Below are 21,188 nucleotides of genomic sequence, written 5' to 3' on the forward strand. Positions count from 1 at the left end.
CTAGCTGTCACCTTGACTCCTGAAATGTGTCAAACAGAGTTCCAACAGTGCACAGGCTCCCCTCGATCCCTCTTTAGAATGGGCAACCTTCTCCTCCGCCACTGCCTGCAAGTCCAGTTTCCTGTCTAAGACCCGCAGTCCCATGCAGGCACAGTGGCACATGCCTCTAATTTCAGGGGCAGCTGGAGCTCTGTGAGTTTGAGCACAGCCTGGTCTACAAAGGGAGTCCAGGACAGCCAGAGCTACGCAGAGAAACCCTGTCTCCAAAAACCACTAACACAAACAAAAGAAGGAAAGAGAGAGACAGAGAGACAGGCAGTCACCTGGCTATGGGGGTAGCCTCAACCAAGCTCCCAGTTTCCAGCACTCTTGTGCAATAACAGTGACCTCCATTTTGTTTCTTTGGGTTTTTGGTGTTTTGTTTTTGTTTTTTGTTTTTTTCTGAGTGTGTGTGTGTGTGTGTGTTTCAGACAGGGTTTCTCTGTATAGTTCTGGCTGGAAGACCAGGCTGGCCTTGAACGCAGGGATCTGCCTGCCTCTGCCTCCCAGTGCTGGGATTAAAGGCGTGCATCATCACCATGCCTGGCTGCCTTTAATCTTTTTAAAGCGGGGTGGGGGAGTGTGGAGGTGTGTGTGGGGGGGGAGGGGGATGGAGAGAGACAGGAAGGCTAAATGTCTGTTGCTCAATCCACTTTATCTAACTGGCAGGTCAGAATCTCCTTTGCAGGAACAGAAGCGTGGGAGAGAGGAGCAGGTGGGTTCTAGAACCAGGCAGAGCTACAGGTTGTGTAAACTGAGGGCATGATCACTTCATGGTATGGCCCAGGGAAGGTTTTTATTGTAGATATGAGAAGGAACAACCAGAGGCTTCTGAAAGAGTCTAGAGATGAGAGAGAGAGAGAGAGAGAGAGAGAGAGAGAGAGAGAGAGAGAGAGAGAGAGAATCGGCCATGGCCATGAGAGAAGCAGGAGCAGAGCTGATGGAGAGACTGAGAGAGTGTCAGAGCGAAACACTGAGAGGGGCTGCAAGAGGAGAGGGGATAGAAGGAGGAGGAGGAGGAAGAGGAAAGCAGAGAGAGGGAGGCAGACAGAGACAGGCACACTCGCCAAAGTAGCAGAAGCAGCAAAGTAGCAAAGTAATGTAAGGAGAATGCGTTGTAGGGGAGGGAAGCCTGAGAACTGGGAGCAGTTTAGGGCAGGGAGGAGGTGAGAAGAGCCCGGATGCTAGTTAGCATGGAGTTTGAGATGGGTACCAGGTACTTTCGATAGTGAGGGCTCCTCAAAGCGAGCATGCACTTTGATGTGCTAATAGGTACCAAAGCCAGTCTTTTGTTTGTTTGTTTTGTTTTGTTTTGTTTTTTCTGCCTTTTGGGATTTGGAGAAAGAGTTTTCTTTTAGACCTGACACAGGTGGGTTTCAGTTTCACTTCATACTTCTTTGTATCTTTGGGTTAAAAAAAAAAAAAAAAAGAACTCTGAGGCTCCAGTATCTCACCTCTAAATTGAGACTAATATCACCCTTTAGCTCAAAAGGGCATTGTGAACACAAGCTCTGATAAAGCAGAAGGTTTCCTCAGGGTTATCAGTGCAAGGCCAGGCTCTGAATTATCTGCCTAATCTGTTTGGAGACCAGCGTGACTCAGAAGGGGGTTATTTCGCCCCCCTGGATCCCAGGACAAAGGTACTGTGTCCAACACAGTCACAGCCACCCTAGCTGACTCAGGCCAGGAGAGGTGAGTCTTGGTGATTGTTAGTGAGGTTGCCTGGCTTAGTGAAAGCTGACAGATTGTAACAGCCGTCTGCCACTCCAGGAAGATGCTGGGTGAGGAAAACTCAAAGCCACCAGGTGAGGTTGCCAGGTGAGAGAGCCAGGACTGTCCCTGTGGCGGTATGAGATCTGCCCTTCAACCCATGACGAGGTAAAATGACCAATGGAGACGCTAACTTGTTCTCATCGGCTCCCTAGTTCCTCTTTCCCCGGACACTTGCCCTCAGAGCCAATCCCTAGGGATTTCCTTGCCTTGCTTATTTTCCATGGCCAGAACCCAGAAACCACAATTGGTGACTCTTTCTGACTTTAGTAATAACCTTGGCTCTACATTCTGTGGAGTGTCCTGGAGGGAGAAAGATGGAAAGGTGGCCCGTGAGAGCAACAAGACGAGAGAGACAGTGAGGTTTTGCCACAGGAGAGGGAAGGTAGAGTGCAACTCTGGCTGGAAACAAAAGGAACAGGTTCCATCCCCTGACCTAGGCGACGTTGGAAGGGAAGGTCTGTGTGGCACACCCGGGGAGGCTAGATGTCAGCAAGGAGCGTGTATCCTTCTCTGCAATTCCCACGTCTCCAGGCCCTTCTCTAGGGTGACCGGCTTGTTCCACTTTGCCTCCGGCTTTGTGGGTTGTAGCACTGAAAGGCCTGAAGCCTGGGAAGTTGCTCATTGCTGGGCAAATCCGGCTACTTGGTCACAACTCATCCCTTCTGGCTAAAGTGAGCATGTGCTGGTCGCTATCTCTCGGCTCCTTCAGGTGGGAGCCACATGTTACGATTTTTTCAGGCATGGTGCATTGAGTATAGTTCGTTCTGATTGTCTCTATACAGATCACCAATTATGCTGTTTGAACAAAAACAAGCCTGGGAGCTTCTGTCACTTGGCATTTCTGGTCACAAGCTATTGCACATGGTTCCTGGCTCACATGGAGGCAGCACTAAGTGCTGGGTGCTGGGTGCTGGGTGCTATTTGCTTTTTATGTTGCCAGGTGAGCACGTTTGGGGAGCTGTTAGTCTTGACACTATAACATTTCTCGCAGCAGTTGGCTCTGGGGGGCTGCACCCCAGGGGATACAGGGGCTGACCTGGTTCCGTCTCTGTTCCCACCTGGTTGTTATGTTGAGCACTGGGCAGAATCTTTGCTGTAGTGATTTCCCATCTGCTGGCTCTTAAAGCGGGATGGCAAGGGCTCTGACTTTTCCTTCCTGGCAACTCAGCTGCTTCTTGCTTGTTTATATACGAACTATACACAATTCGCTCAAAGACGAAATGATGAACATAAAGGCCAAAGAGAAAGAGGAAGTTAAATCCTAGAAGAAGTTGCATAAGCCTAACCCCTAAGGAGACCTGATCCTAGACACTCACTGGCAGCAGTCCGCTATACAATCTGCCGCCATAGGGCTTCTCTCGGGGCCACTCCAGCAGGGAGCCTCCTGTCCCAAGGGCGTTACATCATGCCCCAAAGGACTCTTCTTTCTAACAAAGCATCGCTGTTCCTGGAAATACTGGCTCCAGGTGCGCCTGGGAAACTCAAGAGTTCTTGGGTCTGTGGCTGTGTGCACAGGGGGAGGAGGGGAAGAGAAGGCTGCCAGAACAAGTATTGAGTCAGGGGTATGTGCTGAGGGAAGACTGAGAGTTAGGGAGCCCGGAGGCAGCACTTCCAATTGGCCCTGCTATCATATGGCTCGAAGGCACAAGCAGTCCTGTGCTTGGGGAACATGTGAGGGAGGAGGCGCCCCCAGAGCAACTAGCATAGACAAGGGAGAAGTACTTCCTCATCCCCCCCCTTCTCTCTCCCTCCGTTTCTTTCTCTCCCTCGCCACACCGCACCCCTCCTCGCCCCCCATCCCTGGACAAGGTCTCACGTGTCCCAGACTAGCCTCAAATTCAATATGTGGTTGAGGATGACTTTGAACTCATGATCTCACCTTCTAAGCGCTGGGGTTACACATCGCTGTCTGGAGCTGGGGATCTGAGTTACAGTCCTGGCTAAATAAGGGGGGTTTCTGAAGCACATGGAGCTGTGAATAGCTTAGTTGTTCCCCCCAACCCAACCTCTGAAGAGAAGGTTTTGTTGTCACTCATCCCTTGAACCTCTTCTTTTTCTCCCTTGCTTCCCCCCCCCGCCCCAGGATTTCCCTGTATAACAGCCTTGGCTGTCCTGGACTCTCTTTGTAGACCAGGCTGGCCTCGAACTCAGAGTGATGTGCCTGCCTCTGCTTCCCGAGTGCTGGGACTAAAGGCGTGTGCCACCACCGCCCGGGCAATCCCCGCTCTTGTTGATTATGCCTTAGTTTCCTCTTCTGCAGCACAGGAGCGACCACTAGTAACCAGTGAAGTCTCCTTAACAGATGTTTTGAAGGCAGGATGCAAAAACTCGGCTCACTGCCCAGCCAGGTGCAGCTAGGAGCCTCTCACAGAGCTGCGGAGGAGCTGCCAGCAGGCCTGCAAGCAACGGGGGGGGGGGGGGGGGGGGGCTTCAGTGCCAACTCTTGGTCTACCTGCAGATCCTGATCAGAGGCTTAAGCCTCTCTCCCTGCGTCTTTGTGATGAGGTGGCTGCTTCCTCTAGAGTGTGTGAGACGGAGTGGGTGGGTGGAAGCCACAGGTCTTCTATGGCCTACTCGGCTTGAAGGCTGCCACATCCGTGAGCTTGATGTCTGCGGCACATCTGGAGTGGAAGTATGCACCTGACCGTTACGTGGCCTCAGAAATCCTTGTGTGGTAGGATCACAAGTGGCCCACAGTATCCTGATAGTCCTTCCAGAAAGTTCCTTTTCTTGCTAAGGTAGCTAGACGTGGGTTTCATTTGACATACAATCAAAGCCCCTTGACTGTGATCCGGTGGGGAATCCCAGATTATCTGCCTTAAGAGACAAAGGAGAGGGGCCTTCCTGGCCTGAACCTCACGACCGTGACCCTGTCTTCTAGGGCTCAAGAGCCAGCACTGTGTGGACAAGGAGCACACACACGCTTTTACATATGTAAACAGCAAGTTAGAAAGAAGAACGCTTAACTCATGACATAACGAACTGCCACTCCAGCTGGCTCTGTGGCTGAGCCTCAGCAGGGACACAGTCTTTCTCACTCTGTCTCTCCCTTACTAGGCTCGCCCCACCCTACCCCCTTACCCCCCTTAACTTTGGGGTTGGGTAAATTCCAGCAGAGCCTCCCTGACCCTGCTTGGACAGCTAGCCACGAGGAAACTCTGCAAGGTTGGGGGACATGAGCCAGTAGAATGTTGAATATACACAGCTTTGGTCTCCTACCAAAAGTAGGCCAGGAAATGAGGATTCCCAGGCCCTCCGTTGCCTGCATGTGGGCACGGGCATCTGTCCACATTTCCAATGGGAGAGGCCCCTTTTGAACTCATCCCCGTCGTCTGATCGTCCACATCAGCTGCAGCTGGGAGCACAGTTGCTGGGTGGCCAAGAGCAGCTGGCAGCGCTGTGGCTGGCAAGCATGGTAATTATGTGCTGGGAAGGCAGTGCCCTGCCCCCTTTCCAAGCTGGGTCCCAAGGGCAGGGGCAGGCTCCAGTATGGAAAACGATGGAGGATCACGTTTATTCTATCTCAGACTTGCCTGCAGCTCGGAGAAGCAGTGGGTGGATAAGAACACAAAGCATTTCTTAGAAATAAGGTCTGTTTAGCAATTCTCCCCAGCACTGTAAAGGGCTTGGACAGAGGGCTGGGCAGGAGCGAGTGCCTCGGAGTGGAGGTTCTGGCTCTGCCATATCCCACCCCCCCCAACTCCCCCCCCAGTGCTGAGCCTTGTTTTCCTTCTTGGAAAAGAGAACAAATGAAATGACAAGGTGGCACACGTGAGGAGGCTATAGGAAATCTGTTTGGTGGCCTTATGAGGAAAGTAGAACCGTTTTGGGAACAGGTAACTAACTGCCCCAACTACAATTAGTTTGACCCACCAACATGCGTTTTTACCACACTGCAAGGACTTCAGAGACCGGGCGGCTTCACGGTTTGTTGATTTCGCAGCTGTGATTACATTTGGGGCAAGGTGATGTAGGTTCCCTGCAGTGTTCCTCTTGGCCTTCCTCAGGTGCTGGCAGACCCCTGTCATGGGGCTCACATTTCTGAAATAGCTCCAGGTTGTTGAGAAAAATGCTTTTTTTTTTTTTTTGAGAAAAATGCTTTTCTCCCTCCCTCCCTCCAAGAATATGTTACAGGTGGTGGTGCACGCTTTTAATCCTAGCACTCGGGAGGCAGAGGCAGGTGGATCTCTGAGTTCAAGGCCACCCTGGTCTACAGAGCTAGTTCCAGGACAGCTGAGGCTATACACAGAGAAACCCTGCATTGAAAAAAACAAAACAAACAAACAAAACAGGGCCATGCAGTGGTGGCACATGCCTTTAATCCCAGCACTCAGGAGGCAGAGGCAGGTAGATTGCTGTGAGTTTGAGTCCAGCCTGGTCTATAAAGTGAGTCCAGGACAGCCAAGTCTACACAGAGAAACTCTGTCCCGGGGCGGCGGGGGTGGGGATGGGGAGGAGGATGAAAAATGCTCCCAGAAACCCGTCTTTACACCACTCTTAGGCAAGCCCACACAACGGCCCCTTCACCAGAGTTGTGCCACATGCACACGATTAAACCAATTCCTGACATGGGGATGAGAGTGAAAAGCCAGCCACCCCCACACCTCGGGTGTGGGTAGAGTCCACAAACCCCAAGGAGGAACTTGGGAAAATAGTGAGGGGTGGAAACCACTACCACAGCTCACTTCCCCTTACACACCGGCTGGGGTTGAGAGAGCTTACTTGGAGCCGAGTCCCACAAGATTAGGTGGCAGCTGTGACAAGAAGTTTCCCTGCAGCTTGTTGCTCTTGGTCTTGATGATCTCCAGCCTGGAACGAAACGTTTGATTTCCTGTGAAGATGATTCCCCCTTCTATAATCACCCTAAGTCACTAGCTGGCCTGGGAAGCTCAGATGCCCAGGCTTAGATCAACTATCCAGAGGATGCAGGGACTCAGCGGGGGGGGGGGGGGGGGGGGGGAGAGCTGTTCCAGTGCACAGTGGTTCCGGGGCCCTTTTGCCTCAGTCCCTGTCAGTCCATCCCTCAGAACTCACTCTGGCAACTGGTGGTGGGGATGCCCTTGGATGATAACGAACCTAGATCATCAGTGGCCACTCAGGAAGACGGAAGCCGCAGGACAGATTTCAAGCAGAGAAGTCTTGAAGAAAGGGACTGGCCACACACACACACACAAAAGTGTTGGGAGGCCAGGAGGAAAAAGGTCCCAGGAGGCTACACACATGTCACTGCTGAAGGCCGGGCCCTGTGTCCATCGCCAGGATTCTCACCTCATGCTGCCTCTGCTCTCCTACTGAGCTGGAGCTTCTCAGTTAGCCCGTCCTTGACAGAAGAATGATGGATGACATGTGGCTCTCAGAGCAGTGTGATGAAGACTCGAGAAGACTCTTACTGAGGACTTCAGCAAAGTGTCTAGCGACATAGGAGAGGTGCAAAAAGAGAATTGGGCTTAGGTTCACCAAAATCATCATCATCATCACCACCATCATCATCATCATCATTGCCCCTGTCATCAGCACCCCACTATTGTCACCATAATCGTCAATATCGCCACCACCTTCATCATATCACTACCATCATCATCGCCATCACCACCACTGCCATCCCACACCCAGCAGCAGCAGCAGCAGCAGCAGCAGCAGCAGCAGCAGCAGCAATATTCCATCATCATCATCATCATCACCATCATCACCATCATCACCATCGCCATCACTACTAGCCATACCAATGCCACAGCTTTTGTACCAAGCTCCCACGCCCCTTTGGGAACCAGGACAAATGGGGCTTCCACGGGTCTTTTATTAGGACCCCTTTAACTTTCTCCAAAGTTCTCACATGAGAGGAGCCACACTTCCTGTCTTATGACTGAGAAAACATGAAATGACAAAAGCTCCCATGAACTGAAGTGCACCTTTGAATGACCTCATTCATTGTGTTGCTTACAGACTAGCAGATTCCTCAGAGGACTGTCCCCCAGCCTGGGGCCACTTCCTTCTGATGGGGAAAACTTCCTTACTTGGGAGTACATCCTTGAAGTTCTGAGGCCAGAGTCCTTGCCAGGCTGACAAGGCCTGCGTGGTCTCACTGTGCTGCTGCCCACCTCTGTCGTCTCCACGTTCTCAGGTCATCCCATGCTTCCTTCCCTCCATCCTTCCCCCCCTCCCTCTCCTTCCCTCCCTCCCTTCTGGTGAGGGGCCACTGTTTCCCAGGCAGGCCTGGATTCTGAACTAAGTGATCCTCCTGTCTCAGCCTCTGCAGCAGCTGTGACTACAGACATGTACCATGACACACAGTGCCATGCTTTCCTTGGGGACATGCAAGTGGAGCTCCCACTCCACCGTCTTTATACTTTGGCTTACCTCTTCCAGGAATGGTCTGGAATGTTCTTTCATTCATATATGCCATTACATGACTCACCCTTCTAGTACAGGTATTTGAGTTGCAGTAGATCAAACCCCAGATGCAAAGGCATGCTAGCAGGCCAGATGTGACTGGTTGTTGGAGCTGAAAAATCCAAGCACAGCCCTGACTTGAGGCATGGCTGGATCAGGATCTCAAACAACAATGACATCATACTTGTTGACTCTGGATTGGTTCATGTGCCCATCTTAACCAATTGCCACGGTCAGGGAAGTGCCCAACACTAAATACTCTACCAAAAGAACTTGAGCTGATACTAGAGGTAACCGTGGCTTGCTCTGGTCCCCATAAATTTTGTGGCTACTCCTACCCATGGACCTCTCAGTGTTCTGCTCCGGTGTATACAGAAAAGAAGCAGAAAAATGGGAGGAAGCCCGTGGCCACTCAGGGGACATTCCAGGGTCTGTTCAGGCAGGTCATACTGTAGTCAATAATGACAATCCTCCCCTCCCTTTGTCTGGACCCAGCCCCTGCCTTAGCTCAGGCCTGTGCGAGGGATCTCAGAACCATGCCACCGGGAAACTGGCACTAGAAGCGTGGTGGGTCATAAAGATGGCACATCAGGGAGGCGAAGGCAGGGCCACCCACTCTTTCCTGTCGTTTCCTTCCAATCTTCTAGCTTTCCGACTGCCCAGACTGTGGCCCTCTGCCATATTCTCCCTGAAAGAGGTTTGGCCTCTGGGTGGGATCTCCGCTGGCTAGAGGCATCTGTAAGGAGGGAGGTAGTAGGTCCCCTATCTTAGAGAAGCCATGTGCCAAAAATGGCCCAGGATGGACCTAAGTGACATCTTTCTTTTCTTAATTACACCCCCTCTGTCTGTCTATCTGACTGTCTTTCTGTCTCTGTCACCGTGTGTATGTGTGTGTGTGTGTGTGTGTGTGTGTGTGTGTGTGTCTGTGTGAGAGAGAGAGAGAGACAGAGAGAGAGAGACAGAGAGACAGAGAGACAGAGACAGAGAGACAGAGAGAGAGAGAGAGAGACAGAGAGACAGAGAGAGAGAGACAGAGAGACAGAGAGACAGAGAGACAGAGAGACAGAGAGAGAGGGAGAGCGCACACCACAACACATGTATAGATCAGAGGACAACTTACAGAAGTCAGTTCTCCCTTCTACCACATGGGACCTAGGGATCAAACTCAGGTAGTCAGGCTGGACCACAAGTGCCTTTACCCACTGAGCCACCTTCTGGTCTGACACCTGCTCTCTTGATGGCACGAGATTACCTGCCAAGCTGATCCCATGCCCACATGTGAGCTCATTTTGTTCTCACAGCAGCCCTGGGATATAGTTACTATTATCTCTCCACTCATCCATCCCGGCACCCTATTTACACAGATAAGCACACTAAGCTTTTTACAATATAGGATGCAGGTCTTTAGTAAAATCTAACATGGCCCACCCTTTCCAGGGACCTCCGCTTGCTATGATTGTAATGATTAGACCTATGGCTTTCTGCGTGCCAGGCAAGCACTCTACCACTGACACACCCACCCTCTTTTCACTACTTTTAATTTTTTATTTTAAAAGTTTTTCTGGGTATGGTGGCACACATCTTTAATCCCAGCACTTGGGAGGCAGAGACAAGTGGATCTATGTGAGTTCAAGGCCAGCCTGGTCTACAAAGGGAGTCTGGGACAGCCAAGGCTACACAGAGAAACCCTGTCTCAAAATAGAGAGAGAGAGAAAAAAAAGAGCCTTACTAAGTTACCAAGTCTGGTCTTGAACTTGTGGCCTTCCTCCCTCAGCTTCCCAAGTATCTAGGACTGTAGGCCTGTACCACCAGACCCAGCTACATCTTTACAAATCAAAAGGATGCTTCCGGAACACACTAAGGCTATCTACGTCCAAATAACAGAAGCATAAACACACTCCCCGGCACTGGCTCACCAGGTGTACTTCTGAAGTGTCCCAACATCAAAACATCCCCAAGCATACCTAACAGAATCACACCAGGCATCACTGGCACCATCTCATATGGTCTTCGTGTTCTGAGACACGCAGGGAGGCGTAGCTGGGCCACTAGGGTACAGTTGTGGACACTTGACATCATGGTAGACGACACAGCTTTCCGCCCAATTGATTCTAAAAGATCAGTCCAGACATTCCTAAGAAGAACTGTTTCTTCAGACTCCAACTAAATTTATAATTAAATTCAAGCTAAAATGATATTGCTATGTGATAGAAAAACAAATAGAAAATGCAATGATGAAAATTGCAGTAAGTGCTGGGCCTGGGGCTGCGTGCCTGTAATCTAAGCACCTGAAGCTAAAGCAGGAGGATCTCGAGTTGGAAGCGAGTCTGGGCTGCAGATCAAGAGCCTGTCTCAGCCGGGCAGTGGTGGCGCACGCCTTTAATCCCAGCACTCGGGAGGCAGAGGCAGGCGGATCTCTGTGAGTTCGAGGCCAGCCTGGTCTACAAAGTGAGTCCAGGACAGCCAAGGCTACACAGAGAAACCCTGACTCAAAAAACCAAAAAAAAAAAAAAAAAGCCATGAGTACCGGGCACTGTGCACACCCTTGTATGGATCCCCAGATTGCCCAGACCTCATGAGGCAACATCCTGTTTGCTTGGCTCTTCTCCAACTTATTGACCAGGCCTTCCTCAGCTCCTGGGTTGGGGGCGTGTGAGAAGTAGTGAAACAATCTATGGCTCCCTCTGCCCCCGGTGGCCTGCACCAGGCTGCCTGCGAGGCCCCAAGCACTGACTCCTGGTACTGAGTAAGTTGCAGGGTGCGGGGACTGAGCTCCTCAGGGTTCCAGGCACAAACATGGAAAAGCACAGTCACAGGATGGCTGGCACTAAATGAAGTAACACTCAGGCTTTTTTTTTTCCCTCGAGACAGGGTTTCTCTGTGTAGCCCTGGCTGTCTTGGACTCACTTTGTAGAACCGGCTGGTCTCAAACTCACAGTGATCCACTTGCCTCTGCCTCCCAAGTGCTGGGATTTAAGACCGCCCGGCTTGCAACACTCAGGCTTTAACATTGAAAGCCTTTTTGTTTTGTTTTGTTTTGTTTTCGAGACAGGGTTTCTCTGTGTACCCCCAGTGCTGGGATTAAAGGCGTGCGCCACCACTGCCTGGCAACACTGAAGGTCTTACATGTATCAGGAAAACCCATGGCCCTAGGCAATCCAAGCTGGTTGACCACCTGGTGCGCCCCTCACCCCTTCACAGCCACTCCCCTCCCACAATACATGCGTGCAACACACACACACACACACACACACACACACACACACACAGAGCCATACATTATTATTACCTTGGCCAGGAAGCCCTGTGTTTTACCAAGTTTGCAACTGGGCAGCCAACCCTCCCAGCTCTGTCCACAGGCCTTCTCCTGAGGACCCAGATCCATGCCCATGCCACAGAAAGAGAGGGCTAGCCAGACTCCTGCCACACCAGACACTTGCTTCTTCCTACTCCTTCCTTTCCCCTTCCGTAGTTAGAGCTGAAACCTAGAGTCCGTAGTATACAGAAATACCCCATGCGAACCCCTCCTGGTGTTCCATAACACAGTAGGCAGTGCTGGACTCACATCATTGAACGGGGAACAGGGAAGTCGCACAGCAGACGGCAGAAACCAGTTACCAGCTCTAATCTTTCGGACACCAAAGCCTCATGTATCTTCCCCGGACAAGAACTTCTGTAAAAATAAACCCTAGAATAATAAGCTAAATATGGGCAACTGAGGATTCAAACATCACTGAGGCTTGAGAAGCAAAAAGTGCAATATGATATACCCCAAAGCAACTGTGGGCTGCTCCGTTCCCAAGATAAATGCAAGGCAGCGTGCTGGTTACCAAAAGTATGTGGGGCTTTTGAAATGTCAGCCGCAACGATCATGAATCACTCTCTTTAAAGCTCTTAATCTAAAGCAAACCTCCTTTTCCTCCTGGCTCTTTTCCTGATTTACCAACTCTCCCCTCTCCAGCTCCTGGGACCCAGGCCTGCCAGGTCTCATGGGAAATCTGTCACATCTCTGGGAACACATGCCCTATGTATGATCTCCAAGCCTGCTTTATAAGGCCTGGGAAACTAATCATCATGTGACAGTGCAGGGGGAAAGCCAAATCATCCGAAGGGCCTAGTTAGGAGGACCCTAGCTAGCTTCCTTCCTCACACACACAGATGCCTCACAGAGAGACTGTTGCAATGGCCACCGGGCCCCACATCAGGCCCCACATGAGGACAGCTTCCTAGCAGTGCAGACTGTGGTAGGGGAGGCAGGTATACTAACTAACGATTGCGAGATGGCAACTGTCGATGCCATGACATGGGATAAGCTCTTAAGTGTGTGTCCCAAGAGGAAAGGACTTCATCTTGGACAGGGAGGCAATGAACATCCGGAAGTCCTGCCCTGAGAGGAGACACGAGAAACAACATTTTTCTCCACACCCACTCGCATCTCTTTTCTTCTTCTCCTTCTTCTCTTTCTTCTCTTTCTTCTCTTTCTTCTCTTTCTTCTTCTTCTTCTTCTTCTTCTTCTTCTTCTTCTTCTTCTTCTTCTTCTTCTTCTTCTTCTTCTTCTTCTTCTTCTTCTTCTTCTTCTTCAGTTTTTTGAGACAAGGTTTCTCTGTGTTATCTTTGCTATCCTGGACTCACTTTGTAGACCAGGCTGGCTTCAAACTCACAGCGATCTACCTGCCTCTGCCTCCCGAGTGCTGTGACTACAGGCCTGTGCCACCACACCTGACTCACCCTTAGCCCGTCTTAAAGCTGCACCTGGTTTTCCTCTGGGAAGCCACAGTTGCCTCCAGTATCAGCTCAAGTTCTTTTGGTAGAATATGTAGTGTTCGGCACTCCCCTGACCCCTGACCATGGCAATTGGTTAAGATGGGCTCATGGACCAATCCAGAGTTAACAAGTATGATGTCATTGTTTGAGCTCCTGATCCAGCCATATGATGTCATGAAGGAGAGATAAACCTGTTTTTTTAGGATCCCAAGTGTGGGATTGGAATGGTCTTAGGAGAGAACAGGTGAGGTTAATCCACTAGAAGACCAACCACCTTGTGCGGGAGCTTGATTGTTGCCAGCTGAAAAGATCCCGTGAACAGACTCTGGGAGGAGCTATATAAATGAGCCCAGACCTAGAGGTGGGGCTTTTTGGAGAATTGGGATAGTTTTGGCTGTTCTTTGCGGCTCTTCGAGACGCTCCTAGAGAGAACCGCTCGAGGGAAGGCTTCGGGGCTCCAGCTCCTGCTGAGGTTCTGGGTTCTGGTTACTCCAGGTTCCAGCAGAAGAAATCCTGCTGATTGTGCCAGGAGAATTGCTCTTCACAACTGATATCCTTACGGTTTTGTTATTGTATTCCTTAATCCTCTTTTCCTATTGGTTTGCTTAGTTGGGTTATAAGTGATGTACGCTCGGTTAATAAGTTGTAATAAAAAATAATGGTTAAAAAAATAATGGTTAAGAAAATTGAGTCTAGAGTGTCATTGTTTGAGCTGCTGATCCAGCCATGCCTCGAGTCAGGGCTGTGCTTGGATTTTTCAGCTCCAACAACCAGTCACGTCTGGCCTGCTAGCATCCCTTTGCATCTGGGGTTTGATCTACTGCAACTCAAATACCTGTACTAGAAGGGTGAGTCATGTAATGGCATATATGAATGAAAGAACATTCCAGACCATTCCTGGAAGAGGTAAGCCAAAGTATAAAGACGGTGGAGTGGAAGGAAGGATCTGAAGCAGAGCTCCACGTGCGTGTCCCCAAGGAAAGCATGGCACTGTGTGTCATGGCACATGTCTGTAGTCACAGCTGCTGCAGAGGCTGAGACAGGAGGATCACTTAGTTCAGAATCCAGGCCTGCCTGGGAAACAGTGACCCCTCACCAGAAGATTGGGAGGGAAGGAGAGGGAGAGGGGGGAAGGATGGAGGGAAGGAAGCATGGGATGACCTGAGAATGTGGAGACGACAGAGGTGGGCAGCAGCACAGTGAGACCACGCAGGCCTTGTCAGCCTGGCAAGGACTCTGGCCTCAGAACTGCGAGGATGTACTCCCAAGTAAGGAAGTTTTCCCCATCTGAAGGAAGTGGCCCCAGGCTGGGGGACAGTCCTCTGAGGAATCTGCTAGTCTGTAAGTAGCACAATGAATGAGGTCATTCAAAGGTGCACTTCAGTTCATGGGAGCTTTTGTCATTTCATGTTTTCTCAGTCATAAGACAGGAAGTGTGGCTCCTCTCATGTGAGAACTTTGGAGAAAGTTAAAGGGGTCCTAATAAAAGACCCGTGGAAGCCCCATTTGTCCTGGTTCCCAAAGGGGCGTGGGAGCTTGGTACAAAAGCTGTGGCATTGGTATGGCTAGTAATGATGGCGATGGTGATGCTGGTGATGCTGGTGATGATGGTGATGATGATGCTGGTGATGCTGGTGATGCTGATGATGGAATATTGCTGCTGCTGCTGCTGCTGCTGGGTGTGGGAGGGCAGTGGTGGTGATGGCGATGATGATGGTGGTAGTGATATGATAAAAATGGTGGCGATATTGACAGTTATGATGACAATAGTGGGGTGCTGATGACGGGAGCAATGATGATGATGGGGGGGGGTCAAGCTAACCCCAGAGCCTTTGCTCCATAACTATTAAGACTTTTCAGGCCAGGCGTAGTTGCACACACCTTTAATCCCAGCACTCGGGGGCAGAGGCAGGCAGATCACTGTGAGTTAGAGGCCAGCCTGGTCTACAAAGCGAGTCTAGGACAGCCAAGGCTACACAGGAAAACCCTGTCTCGCAAAACAACAACAATGAAAAAAAAAAAAGAATTTTCAGTGGTATAAGGAGATGCACACCTGGAAACCCAGGACTCAGGAGGCTGAAGCAGGAAGTTGGCAAGTTCCAGCCTAGCTTGGGCTACACGACAGATCTCAGAAAAGGGCTGAGGAGATAGCTCAGTCAATAAAGTGCTTGCCATGCAATCATGAGGACCCGAGCTCCCATCCCCCACACTCATCATAATCCTAGTGTTGGAGAGGCAGAGACGGAAGATCCCTGGCCCATTAGCGAGCCTCAGGTTCAGTGAGACCCATCTCAAGAAATATGGTGGAACGTGATTGAGGAAGTCACTCAACACTGCCCTCTGATCTCCACATGCATACTCATCTGTGCGTACACACACACACACACACACAGTTTTGTTTTGCCTGTGAGTGAGTGTTTGCAGGGGGTTAACTGGGGTAGGAAACTGAGTGAGTTTGCCTTCATGCCATGGGCTAGAGTGCTGGACAGAATGAAGAGGAAAAAGCAAGCTTAGTAAGAGCTTCCATCTTTCTGACTCCCGACTGTGGACAACAGCGTGGCCTGCCTCACACCCTTGTCCACCTGCATCTCCCAAATTACGAGCTAAAAGAAACTCCCCTTCCTTTACAATTGCCTTCGGGCTGTCCTAGTTTGCTTTTCTGTTGCTGTGATGAACACCAGGACCAGAAGCAAGTTGGGGAAAGAAAGGGGTTGTTTTATCTTGTAGCTCTCAGGTCACTCCATCCCTCATGGGACTGGAGGCGGGGACTAAAGCAGCTGTAGGAATGCTGCTCTCTCACTTGCTCCCAGGCTCATACTTAGCTATGCCTCTCTATTTTTTTTTTTTAAGATTTATTTTTATGTTTCAGTATTTTGCCTGCCTGTATGTGTGTGTAACATGCACATGCAGGAAGAAGGCATCAGATTTCCTGGGTTTGGAGTTAGAGATGGTTGTGAGATACCATGTGTGCTGGGAATTAAGCCTGGGTCCTCTGTCAGAACAAGTGCTCTTAACCACTGAGCCACAGCCCCACTGGACCCAGACCCACACCCAGACCCACTTGCTTAAGGATACTACTGCCCACAGAGGGTTGGGCCCTCCTAGATCAACTAGCAATCAAGAGAATACCCCAGAGACATTCTCACAGGCCAATCTTGTCAAGTTCACTGTTGAATTAAAGGCTTTTCTACACCTGTTCCAGCTCCTAGTACATTTATAATAAGCTTCAAGTACCATAACTGGGCAGATACTGATCTGTTTAACTTGTCTATGCTAGCCTGGCGGCCTCCCAGCCATGTACCCCATATTATTTGCCATCTTGTCTTGCCCCCTGTTGCTACTGCTCCATCTTTGTCCTTATGGTGACTCCTCAAGGCCCACCAACCTTCTCTTCCCTTTCTCCATACCCGGGATGCCCCCAGAATAGGAACAGAAGCCCCACTGTCCCTTCTGCCAAGTCATAGACTCTTCATCATCTTTATTAACCAATCAGAGATAATTGCAGAGTAATTTTTACACAACCTTGAGACAGGAGACTCCTCAATAGCAGTCACAATACAGAATCTGTTAGCATTTGGCTCACTGAAGGCTAACAGTTGCATATACAGACACACTTTAATGCAATGTAAGTGAAGGTCACCTCTACAGTTGAAAGCCAAGATCAGCTGTCACATAGGCATTTTGCCACAGCGATGACAAAAGTAACTAATATAGGGATATGGGAATACTACATCAAGATGGAGCCCTGCAAAGTACCTGTGACTATACTGGTGTGGGCACAGGGACAGATGTTCCCCGTCACACTGCAAGTTAAGAAGTTGGGAGGCAGAGGCAGGGGGATCTCTGTGATTTTGAGGCCAGGCTCGTCTACAAAGTGAGTCTAGGACAGGCAAGGCACGGATACACAGAGAAACCCTGTCTTGAAAAACCAGAAGGAAAGAAAGAAAGAAAGAAAGAAAGAAAGAAAGAAAGAAAGAAAGAAAGAAAAAAGCTTTGGGTCAAGAAAGCCCATATAGCTCAATGAGCAAGGCATCTGACTTTCAATCTAAAGGTCTGCCGGGTGGTGGTGGCGCACGCCTTTAGTCCCAGCACCAGGGAGACAAAGGCGGGTGGATCTCTGTGAGTTCTAGGCCAGCCTGGTCCTCCAAGTGAGTCCAGGACAGCCAAGACTCTGTTATACAGAGAAACCCTGTCTTGAAAAGCAAGCAAGCAAACAAACAAGAACAGACTTGGGACAAGGAGGTCAGGCATAGTGGTACAGGCCTGGAATCTCAGCACTGAGGAGGTAGAAGCAGGGGATCAGGAATGCAAGGGCATTCTTGACTGCATAGCAAGTTTGAGGGCAGCCTGGGCTACACGAGGCCTTATTTCAAAGAACGACAACAAAATAAACTAAACAGAACTTGGGTCAAGTCCTTCTGAGCTGGGATGGAAGTCATTGGGGCCTACGGCTGGAGGCTGGGGAGGGTGAGCAAGTTCTGGTGGCTTCTGGTCCTTGGTAATGGTGCTCCCCTTGTTCTCCCCGGGTTTAGTGTGAACCCTTGGCCCCCTAAGCATTTGCCTCCTACGACAATGATATTAAGAATGTTGTTTTTTATCCAGTAGGTGAAAGAAGGGTGGAGTTCCTGGTCTTGCAGGAAGGGGCAGATGGACTCACAGAGTAAACTATGGGGGTGAGCACTGGGGCGACTGGGAGACTCAACAGGTCCATTTTGAGAAACTGAGCCCACAGTCACAGGTGAATGACAAGAGCTAACCCAAAGTGAAGAGGGAACAGCAGGCGTCTCTGGAGGCCTGGAGATGGAGGGCCAGAACTGCGGGGGGTCTCACGCCTCCTCCATTCTGGCCTCCAGAGGGCGCTCCTCCCTTCTTTGGCTTCTGTTGGAAGGTGGTCACCCAAGCCTCTCTTATCTGAGAAAGGCTGGGATGGTCTGGAAATAAAAGACCAGGGGAGCTTGGAGGTGGTGGTGCTCGCCTTTAATCCCACCACTCGGGAGGCAGAGGCAGGCAGATCTCTGTAAGATCGAGGCTAGCCTGGTCTACACAGTGAGTCCAGGACAGTCAAGGTTACATAGAAAAACCCTGTCTGGAAAAACAAAAACAAACAAAAAAACCAAACAAACATGGAAACAATAGCTACCTGGAGACAGCTGATCTGTAAACTGCAGCCAGCAGGAAGGAGGCTGGGGTGGGACTCTGAGCTTATCCTCTGCTCAGTCCCACTGAACCTCAGGCCTGAGTCCTGGGAGTCAGAACTGAAATGGACGTTCAATTGCAAGTTTCCAATAACAGATGGGGATGCTGGGACATTCTACTTGTGCTAGTGAGGCTCCTGCCGACCAGTACTGTTGGGGGCAGGGCACGTACTCTGTACAGGATTCAGATAGTTCGTGAGTTCCCTGAGACTCTTGGCCCAATTATTTATTTATTTATTTATTTATTTATTTATTTATTTTTGAGACAGGGTTTCTCTGTGTAGCCTTGGCCGTCCTAGACTCACTTTGTAGACCAGGCTGGTCTCAAACTCACAGCGATCGGCCTGCCTCTGCCTCCCGAGTGCTGGGATTAAAGGCATGTGTCACCACGTCTGGTGGCACATTTATTTTTTTAATTTATTTTAGTTTTTAGATTTTTAAAAACGTGCAGAAGTGTTCTGCTTGCATGTATATATGTGCACCACATGTATGTCTGCTGCCTCTGGAGGTCAGAAGAGGGCATCATCCAATCTCCTGTAGCTGGAATTAGATGGTCATTAGCAAGGGCTTTGAACTGATCCTGCTCTGTAGCCCTTTTTAGTTTTTAAAGTTTTTTAAAGTTATACAGACCAGGCTGACCTCAAGTTCATGGCCGGCCCTTCTGCCTGTCTGGGAATAATAAGTGTAGGCCACTACTCCCAGCCCTGGTGGGATTCTTTTAACATTTAAATTTTATTTTGCATGCAGGGCTGCGTGTATGTGTCCAGGACAGAAGAGGGAGTCAGATCTCTGGAGCTGGAGTTAACTGGTGGCTGTAAGGTACCTGATGTGGGTGCTTGGGAATCAGATTTAAATTCTCTGTAAGTACCATACTGGCTCATAACCGCTGAGCCATCTCTCCAGCCCCATGCTGGGATTCTTGACCGGTCCTGGAAGTCCTGGGGGACTAACTGGGGGAAGGTTCAGGTTGTTTCTGTCAGCGTAACCCCCTTTTATACTCACAGTCCTCGAGGCCTACAGAACTTCTGGTTTCCCAGACTGTGTTTGGAGACCTGCAGGTGCAGATTCTAGCCAGAGGAGGAGAGGGATGAATTACTGTCCACAGCTCCAACACTGGGACCCAGGCGAAGGTCTTAAGACAAGTCGGCTCCCTGTACTAGACCCAGGAGTGAACAGATGGCTCCAATCTGCCTGAGTGTCTCTCTTAGGCTCAGGTTCCAAATCTGTGGGTTCCTAAATTGCAGGGGGGGGAGGGAGGGAGGGAGGGAGGGGGAGAGAGAGAGAGAGAGAGAGAGAGAGAGAGAGAGAGAGAGAGAGAGAGAGAGAGAGAGAGAGAGAGAGAGAGAGAAAGCTGCTAGAGAAGTTAGGGAAGGGACCTCCAGTCTTTGGTCTCCAGAGAGCTTCCTTTCCTCAGCCCCACCCTGCTATTGACATAAAGCTCTAGGGTCCCGAGACAAAGCAGGAGCGCTGAAAGCCAGGAGGGCCAGGAGGGCCGGGGCTTCCTGGAGCGTCACTAGCAAGGTCAGTGTAGTCCTCAAGGCCAGACTTGTGCTGGGCGGGGAGAAGAGCCTTAGACTTCAATACGCGCATCTGTGGCTGAAGGCATTTTCTCCAGGGATCCAACTGCCTGCTGGAAAAAAAACAAAACCAAACCAAAACAACAACAACAACAACAACAAACCCTACCCTCTAAGATTGCTAGTCGAAAGCGCTACAATTTGGGTGGAATAACCGGTGACATTACAAAACCTTTCCCCGCGCCGACACCTCCAAGACACCTTCGTGGAGCCAGTGATACTTTTAAAGGGCAGCGTGCTTTAACTTGACAAAGGAGCCACGTGCCAGAAAAGAGGACCCCGTTTCCAAAGCTGCTCCAGCCTCATCCGCTCCGGAAGCCGCCCTGTGCCTATCTTTGGTCCCGAAGATGGACGCTCAAAGACGTTGCAGCGGCCACAGGGACCAAACACCTGTGTCTGTCTCAGCGAGGCAGCAGGGACTTTAGCCTGGAGCACATCTCCGGGTCTTAAGAGTAGCCAGTCTGCGGGGCGGGAGCCTCTGCCTCTCAGGGTCGCTCCCGGGTGAGGGTAGGAAAGGTGTGGACTGAAGAAAGGAAGCTTCGGCCCCGCCGGGGTCCCGGTGGACCTGGAGAGCAAGGAAGGGAGGGAGGGCTCCCGAAGTGTCTGGCTCTGGGTACCAGATGTACACCCAGGGGCGTCGCCCTCCAGCTTCTGCCGCAGAGTGGTTAAGAGGCTCATCTGGGGTCACAGCCAGCTGGCTGGCAGCACGTGAGGGCTACAGTTCTGACACCTTATCCGGGGGTCCTCACAGGCCTGATCCCTGTTGGACGGGCGCGCACACCCCTTCCCTTAGCTCTGATCCTAGGGACTGTCGAACCTGGGACCGTCCTTTGGTTAAGAGGACCGGCCTCCCACAAACTACTAGCTTCGAAGCATCACAGTCACACCGATCCGGGTGCGACCAGAGGCATGACGTCCCAGGTTTTGGAGCGGACTATCCCTAGTAATAAATAACGTCTGGGACCGCAACCCCCCCCCCCCCAGCCCCATGTACTTCTGACCAAATTCGGAGTGAGGTCCTTACAATTGGCCTCTTAACGGACGGTAGCTCCAAATCTCAGTCATCTGACAGTGAACAAACCCGGTGGCCCCTGAAGTAGAATGGCCGTGTATCCTTGAGCAAGTTCCTCTCTCTGGGCAGGCTGGCTGGGTGCCCCTGTGGTCGCGGCCGCGCATGCTCTTGGACGGGCGGTACAGGGAGCAGGCGGCGGGCGCCCCAGCTGCTTTGCATTGACGCCAGCAGCCGCTGGAGGTCACCGCTGGGGGGCTGGGCGCGGCGAGTTGCCCGCAAGACACGGTTCGGAGCACGGAGCGCGGAGCGGGAGCCTCGGCCGCTCAACTCCCCGGCTCGCGCAGCCACCTCCGCGCTTCTCGACGGCGCGGCCCGACCGGAGCCGAGGCGCGCTCGCACCCACAGGGCGCCGGTCCACCCCATAGCTCCGAGCGCAGG

The 21,188-nt window shown here is 51.0% G+C and overlaps 1 long non-coding RNA gene across 4 annotated transcripts; it reads right to left on the minus strand.

Annotated features, from left to right (window-relative positions):
• Positions 1-3,617: 3,617 nt before the first annotated feature.
• Positions 3,618-20,886, minus strand: LOC311592268. 4 transcript variants are annotated; one of them, XR_014777354.1, is made up of 6 exons: positions 20,763-20,886; positions 7,081-7,222; positions 6,535-6,621; positions 5,032-5,853; positions 4,453-4,629; positions 3,618-3,752 (listed from the first exon to the last, which is right to left on the minus strand). It is a non-coding gene; the product is annotated as an uncharacterized lncRNA (long non-coding RNA). The 4 variants fall into 4 exon arrangements; XR_014777355.1 differs by having other exon boundaries at positions 3,618-3,748; positions 5,032-5,862; XR_014777356.1 differs by having other exon boundaries at positions 4,453-5,862.
• Between the last annotated feature and the right edge of the window lie 302 nt (positions 20,887-21,188).

Source organism: Acomys minous (genome assembly GCF_964271855.1).
Source record: "Acomys minous genome assembly, chromosome: 2".
Lineage (NCBI taxonomy): Eukaryota > Metazoa > Chordata > Mammalia > Rodentia > Muridae > Acomys > Acomys minous.